This window comes from Pipistrellus kuhlii, unplaced genomic scaffold, assembly GCF_014108245.1.
Source record: "Pipistrellus kuhlii isolate mPipKuh1 unplaced genomic scaffold, mPipKuh1.p scaffold_m20_p_6, whole genome shotgun sequence".
Taxonomy (NCBI): domain Eukaryota; kingdom Metazoa; phylum Chordata; class Mammalia; order Chiroptera; family Vespertilionidae; genus Pipistrellus; species Pipistrellus kuhlii.
The window spans coordinates 53885328-53893444 of NW_023425562.1; the positions used below are offsets into that span (position 1 = coordinate 53885328).

Below are 8117 nucleotides of genomic sequence, written 5' to 3' on the forward strand. Positions count from 1 at the left end.
GACAACCAGTTTCAAATTTAGAATTCTTGAAACTCCTCAGCTCAGTGCCAGAATTTGGCAGTGTGGGGAGAGCCAGCCACTAAGCTCCCTGCCCCCCGCCCCAAAGCCCTCTCTGTCCTGCTCAAGGGGCTTATGGATGGTGGCATGTACATAGACACCCCAACCCAACACCCACGCTGACCTCCCCATCACCTACACCGCTCCACAGCCACCTCAAGCCGAAGGCGAGCTGCCTCAAAACGGATGCACTGGGAAGCAGGCACCCACAGACCCTGGGATCAGGTTCAAAGACATTTGGGTAGAAAATACCAGTAGGTAGAGCTGTGGGGGAGGGGAGCCTCTGGCTGGTCATATCCTCTTGGCCCCCAGGGCTCTTTAACAGGTGGAGAGGGAGGTGGCAACCCACCACCTTCTTGTCTGGGTCTAAGAGAGGGACTGTACTGTCAATATGTTCAAAGTCACGAGTACAAGAGAAAAGCAGGGAAGGACACACACTAGGTGTCGATTTGGGTTATGGGGAGTTGGGGGCTAATGTGGCAAAAGGTGAGCAAAGAATATAGGAATACAAAAGAGTCTGCGCTAACGAAAGGCACGTGTATCATCACATTTATATAAAGCAGGAAAGCATGGGTAAGTTTGAAGGAAATAAGCATGTTTTGTTTTGCCTTAAAGTCTTGTCAGTTAAAGTAACATCACCAACGAGGGAGCAAAAGGGCACCTCATGCCTCCTGGTCACCTGCGCATGTCACCTGAATCAAGTCAGGAGAAATTAGACAAACCGAAACTGCAGGCCATTCTACCAAATAACTGGGCTTTACTCTAAAAATGTCAGTGCCGTGAAAAACAAAGGAAGGCTAAGGAACTGTTCCAGATTAAAGGTGTCTAAAGAGAGCCAACAACTAAAGGCAATAACCCGAATTGAATCCCAGACTGAGGAGGACGTGAAAGGGGGGACTCTAAAGGCTAGAGTGGTCAATGGAGATAAAAAGGGGACATATGTAATAATTTCAACAATAAAACAAAACAAAAACCTCTAAGGACCATAGTTGATAGCTGTGAGTGAGCTCTACATTCTCAGATATTACTGAATTAACATTCCCTGCTTTTGGCTGTTGGGCGGTGGTTATACGGGAATATCCCTGCTGTTAGGAAATAATATACTTGAGCATTTCAGGGTAAAGGGGCGGCGTCTGATTTATTCCCAATGGTTCAACAAAATTATATGACAACAAAGCAAGTATGGCAAAATGTTCACAATTAGCCAATATGGGCAAAGAGTTCTTTAAACCATTCTTACATTATTTAGAAAATGCTCATTATTTCAAAACTATATATATAGTTTTGAAATAATGAGCATTTTTTTTTTTTTAGAAAAATGTTTTTAATCAGAAGAGAGAGAACTCTATGTTCATGGACTGAGGCAACAAGTGGAAAAACATATTGGTGGAGGGCAACAGAGATACCCGAGATAAAAAGGAAAAGAGTAAGAAGCCAGAGATAAGTAATCCTCCAATACTGGAGAGAAGGAAACTTCAGATGTAGAATTAAATTTCTCTTTAGAATAGAGAACGAGTAAGATCAGGAAAGCCAACCCCACTGGCCTAAATCTATTCCCTAAAGTTTACCTGCTCTGGGGCAGGAGCCAGGAATGTACAAACCTGGACACAGGAGTGGAGCTTGAACAACCACTAGCACCGAACACTAGGGATGGAAGGAGAATAACTGGGCTGTTGAGTAAGTAGTTTTTAAGAATCTGTGGAGGCAGTTGACTTAAGGACAAAGACAGGTAAAGCTGTCCTGGAAATGGGTAAGAAATGCTCTCCTGTTCGGCTTTTGATCTCAGGCAAACGTATGTTAGGGCCCAGGTATACAATCTTTTAGAAATTACTTTCCCCCAAGCCCTTACTCACTCTATACCAAAAGTATCTCCCCAGTAATAGTTGAAGGGCACATCTGACAGAAGCTGGCTGGTTTTCCCCTTCCCTTTCAAGAAAGACATCTTGGCAGCTGTCCCTGTATCCAAAGCAGCTCCTCTCGGAAGTCGCCGGGGAACTCAGGGCTTCCACCTCACTGCGGAGTCAGCTGGCCGCGCTGAGAACCAGGGAGGGAGACGGAATTCCATGTGCAGAACACAAAAGGAACAACAGAATCCATCCCACGAACCATAACAACACTGCCATTTTTCGTTCAATTTGAGACAATCTTTTTGTAAACGAAGTTGAACTTACAGCAGACAGTGACAGGAGCCACAGCACACATAGCCGGGACAAGCATGAGTACAAGATGTCCCATGGGACAAATACAGCACAGAATGCCCGCTCTCATAGAAGATGTGGAAATGCCAGGAAGCCTTGTTAAAGCAGGGTTCACCAAAACCAAAAGGCCAACTGGCCCCCATAGTTGGGACAGGAAAGGGCACAGCAGCTCTCGAAACATGCCCTCTGCGTGAGTGGCAATTCTTTGAAAAGAAGGCTACAAGAGTATGTGAGATGGGGGTCCTACAAATGCAGACTTCAGAGCAGGCCTGGAATTGGTGTAGCATTAGTCACTCGGTCCATGGCACAATACAGCAGGATAGGTGGGCCAAAGGTCTCTTGGGGAATTTCAACCAGGGACATGGAGTCTGGACTTAAAAGATATCCAGCTAATTCGCATTTCATATCTGGACTTAAAAGATATCCAGCTAACTCGCATTTCATAGTGACCTACGTGTTACTGACATGTAACTGATCACCACACAAGACACTCCCCAAAGGAGACCACCAACATACAGGAAAAAATTCTGCTCCCATTTCATCAATAAAAAAAAAGATTTTGTCACATTGTAGAACACTAAAAGTAGAGTGGTTCAATGAAATGTCATAAAAGATACAGGTCTTTTAAATCAGTTTTACAAAACTAGGTCTTAGTAAGCTAGGGGTATTTATTTTTAAAAAACAAGGCCGATGGTCCTACATTTGATGTTTACCAGTGTGGTGTGTGTTTTGGCTCAGTGCTTTCATTTCCAATTCAATGTTATCATTTCTATTCACAGCAGTTCCTGCATTTATCAGTATTTTTATAAAGCTAACTATGCTAAATTCTGTCATAATAAATACACTTTTCCTTCCCTGGCACAAAACATGAGAAAAAGAGGAGAAATAGTAAGATGCATTCTTTTAGGTAAGGAAAAGTTCAGAACACTCCCACCTAAAAAGAACGTCAATTTAAATAGAATTTAAAAATTAGGAGGGGAGGGCATTTGGAAGAAAAATCTCCCAGATAAACCTCTGCACAAAAGTAATTCTGAAAAAAAGTTGCAAGACTAGTTCGGGGATCAACTGCCAATCCCAAGGAGATTCCGGTCCCTAAGAGGGACAGCTATAGCTGCCATAAGTCATCTGCCCTAGAGATTCTTACAGAGTAATTATCCAGCAAACCTATTATTCTCCTCCCATCCCCAACGTGTGACGCGAGGGCTGCAGGGAGAAGATACAGGTCCCTACTCCGGGGAAGGCACCTCCACTCCCCGCAGCAGCAATGCCAATATTGTCCTCTCCAACTCTACCACTGTGGGTTTTAAAACATTAATGCCTGTATTCTAATATACAATTATATGTTAATATTTCTCAATAAAGTTTAAAAAACAAACTATATCCTCAACAAACTATTTCCTTTTGCAGGCTGCAGCAAACTGCAGGGAGAACTTTGCCAATACATCCATCTCTAATCGCCGTTTACTGCAAGGATCTAATTTTTCAAAGTTTGTAATACACAACTTGGATTGCTGAATAGTTTGTGAGAATTTGTAGGGGCAGATGACTTTAGGCCAAAGGCAGTTAAAACTGTCATAAAAATGGGTAGTCCTGTTCAGACTTCGATCTCAGGCAAACATGTTAGCCAAGAACAGAGGCTTTTTCCTTTACAAACACAAACAAGACCGACTTAAAAATGCTGTAATTCAAGAAAAAAGGCAGATTCTCCATGTGGCTACTTACCTATCTCCTCTCCCCAAAGAAAGAAAAGTACTTCTTAAAGATGAGAGGTGAGGGGGACAGAGAGTTAAAAATTCTTGGGAAACTTTTAAAAATAATTATTTCATTTGACATTGAATTATTATTTCATTTCTCACCCATTAAAAATTGGCAGGGAGGTGCACACACAGGGACAAACTGGGACAGCCTATAACTACCTGTAGTAAAACACACAAATAGTTTATTCCATTTTTCCAAGCAGCATTTAAAATATCAAAGTAAAAACAACAGTCATATATAATTACACATGGTTAATTCTCACACTATTTTGTAGAAAAACATATAAAATACCCCCTCCCCCAAATGTCAATATTAGGTTAGAAACCTTTAGAATGCTAAAATCCAGACAACCTTGAGGTATGCTTAAAATCAAAATATATAAACAGGCTCCTTTAGGAGAAATATAAATAGCAACATGATAAAACACCTGTGAAACAAGCAAGAGAGAAAAGAAATCTGAAGGTCACTCAAGCTGAAACGAGGATGAATCATGACAGACCTGGGTACAATACATCTAGATTCTTGCACTAACGGCGATTAGAGATGGATGTATTGGCCAAGCTCTCCCTGCAGCTTGCTGCAGCCTGCAGAAGGAAAGCCAAACGTTATTTGTTGAACCACTTGTTACTTCTCCTGTCAAAGCCTCTTCTTTTGGAGACACTTTTATTAAAACACAAAAGCTATACACTTTGCAATTTCATTGTCAGTGAGAATTTTTTCAAAATTTCTCATGTAAAATATATGTAGCTGATGCTGAGAAACAATGGCCTTTGAACCTAATTGTCCTTCAACTGATGAAAATTGGCCTCCAGAGACAACAGTTGCCAGAATTAGGCACTCCCCCACTCTTTCCTGGTCCAGTATCCTATTGGCTTTTATAAACAGAAGTAATTTTTTCTGGCTCAGAAGGGAGGAAAGAGGAACCTCTCACTGAGCCAATGAAAAGCTGTGTTCTGCAGACCAGAGATACACGACCTGAAAGAGGACACTGCCTCAGCTCCTGGCCCTTGGCCTCCTGACCATGAAAGTCTCCCTCATTCATTCTGGTAAGGTCAGAGGGCTCTAGCCTCACGCTCCCGTTATATATTCTGTCTATCCACTTGTATGCTTATTTAACCTTGGACTTGACTTGTCTTCACTACAAGTTGTGAATCATTCCTTAAGACTGAATCTTAGAAACTCAACTCTGTTCCCAGTGGGAACTAGTAAAAGCCACTGAGCCAGCTTTGTTAAGACTTTCCCTGATGGACTGAATCTCACCTACCAGCTTCCCAAATCTCATTCTACCACCAAAACTGAAAGTTGAAGACATCAGTAAATAGAATAAATTACTCTCCCTCCTCTTCCTCATACCCATGTCCATCCTATCTCCACCAGTAATAATTCCTGCAGACTGTGAAAACCAAAGTAAACCAGGAAAGAGTTAAGGGATTTTTTTTAATTTTTTTTTTGAGGTAAGACACAGAATTCCAAACTGCTGACATATCACTTTGCAATTTTAAATCTCTCTCTTGATACAACATTCTCTAGACTTTGGTGGCTAACCTGGTTTGCTTTCAAATGGTCACAGGACAAAGATTTGCCTCTCTTCATCTGCAAAAATATGTCTGTAAGGCTATCTTCTGTTTTGGAAGGCAGCTATGCTCAACACTATACCACCAACGCGGACTATCTTCTGTTTTGAAAATATTTTTATTGACTTCAGAAAGGGAGAGAGACATCAGTGATGAGAGAGAATCATCCATCGGCTGCCTCTGCATGCCCCATACTGGGGATCGAGCCTGCAATCCAGGCATATGCTTTTTCTCACACACACACACACACACACACACACACACACACACAATTTAAGATCTTAAGATCCTGGATTGAGGGGCCAAGAAATCTGACTCTATGCTAGACCTGCTTACCTAGATAACCAAAATAATAAAGCTATTTGACTACAAACTCAACAGAAAGTTTCTATGCTCCAAGAACTAAGGTAACATTACTTTCCAATTCAGATTAAGACCATCACAATCTGGCTTAAGTCTTCGGGTTAATGGTTCTAACTATAGTTAAATTCGATGTGAAAGTACGGAAACCCTCCCTGGGCTTTCTTTCAGACTAGGACTCTGCATTCTCAGGTATATCCTCACATGGGAAAACTATGTGAAAAATACCAAGCATCAGAAATAAATATGAACTCATCTGGTTTTAAAATTTTATACGTGGAAAGTATGAATTCAAAAGTATGACATATTGCCCTAGCCAGTGTGGCTCGGTGGATAGAGCATCAGCCTGCAGACTGAATGGAACCCAGTTCAATTCCGGTCAAGGGCACATGCCTGGGTTGCAGGCTCGATCCCCAGTAGGAAGCATGCAGGAGGCAGCCAATCAATGATTGTTTTTCATTATTGATGTTTCGCTTCTTTCCCCTCTAAAATCAATAAAAATGTATTTAAAAATAAATAAATTTTTAAATATATTTTATTGATTTTTTACAGAGAGGGAGAGGGATAGAGAATTCAAACATTGACCAGCTGCCTCCTGCACACTCCCTACTGAGTATGTGCCCACAACCAAGGTACATGCCCTTGACCGGAATCAAACATGGGACACTTGAGTCTGCAGGTCGACGCTCTGTCCACTGAGCCAAACCAGTTAGGGCTAAAATAAAAATGTTAATAAATAAATAAATAAATAAATAAATAAATAACCTATTCACTTGAAATCAAGAGCAACAGTCAGACCAGCAAAATGACTGGTCATTCACAAACACTGACCACAGGCTCAGGTTCGGCTTGCTTCAAAGCAATTACTCCCACTCTGTTAACAGCGGTCAGATTTAGGTCACCCACATACTTGCAAGCTAATTTGATATAAGTTGGCCAGGCTTAATTCCTAGGTATTATTTGCGGACTATAGTAAACTATGGTAAACATCACAAAAGGAGTTCCTCATTCCAAATCTTAAAACAATCCTTAAAGAAAAACTTCTCTATTCTCTGGTTGTAGCAAAAAAAAAAAAAAAAAAAAAAAATGCTTCCTTTCAAACACGGTATTATACTCTTAAAGAAAAATGCAATTTTTTAAATCCATGAATCTTCATTTAAAAGAAAATAGTTGAGTGTGTTTAGACCTTGATCTCACTTGGAAAAAACAATGAAAATCATTGTCTGAAAAGTGAAAGGAGCATGGCTCATCAATACCACCAAGCTGAAAAAGAAACATTAAAAGATCCTATTACTTATTTTACAAATACTCAAAGCCTGTCTTAAGGAATCCTGATTTTTCAAAATACAAAACTCTGCCCTGCCAAGACCAGTTTGGCTCAATAAATAGAGTGTCGGCTTGGGGACTGAAGGGTCCCAGGTTGGATTCCAGTCAAGGGCATGTATCTTGATTGCGGGCATATCCCCAGTAGGGGGTGTGCAAGAGGCAGCTGATCGATGACTCTCTCATATCGATGTTTCTGACTCTCTCCCTTCTTCTCTGTACAAAATCAATAAAATATATTTAAATAAATAAATAAATAAAAATAAATTTAAAGAAATAAAAAATAAATAAAAAACCTCTGCCCTAAGCTTTTCTGATCTAGAAACAAAATTTCAGATTGGATCTGAAGAACCCATGCAGGGCCATCTAATGTCATAGTTGCTCTGTCAGCTCATTCTGATCCCAAAAAGCACCCGATGAGGGAAGCACTTCAACATCATCATCCCTGTTTGCAGGTCAGAACAAGAAGAGAGGTCAATTAGCTCAAAAGTCAGAAAGCTAGGAGCAACCTAGAAGGACTAAACCCCTTACCCGCCCACCCCTGCCAGAATCGGACTTTAACTTGCAGGTATATACAATATGTAAGGGCAAAGTACAGGGCTGAGGACTACATCAAGGCCAGGTCACTTGAGGTACAGAGTAAAAGGCAGATTTTTAATGTCCTGACTTGAAATTTCTGGGGATGGACTGCAGAAATATGTTGCCGATCAAGTTCCCCAGGTGATCCTGAAGACTATCAGTTTGAGGACCACCAGCATGAATGAATCCTAAATCCAAGCCAGAAAACCTATTCTAAATCAAGCCTAAACCTATTTGTTTACCTATCCTCCATGCACTACAGAACTTG

At 41.0% G+C, this 8117-nt stretch overlaps 1 long non-coding RNA gene across 1 annotated transcript; it reads right to left on the reverse strand.

Annotated features, from left to right (window-relative positions):
* Positions 1-2188: 2188 nt before the first annotated feature.
* Positions 2189-3637, reverse strand: LOC123651584. Its single transcript, XR_006740393.1, has 2 exons — positions 2669-3637; positions 2189-2628 (listed from the first exon to the last, which is right to left on the reverse strand). It is a non-coding gene; the product is annotated as an uncharacterized LOC123651584 (long non-coding RNA).
* Between the last annotated feature and the right edge of the window lie 4480 nt (positions 3638-8117).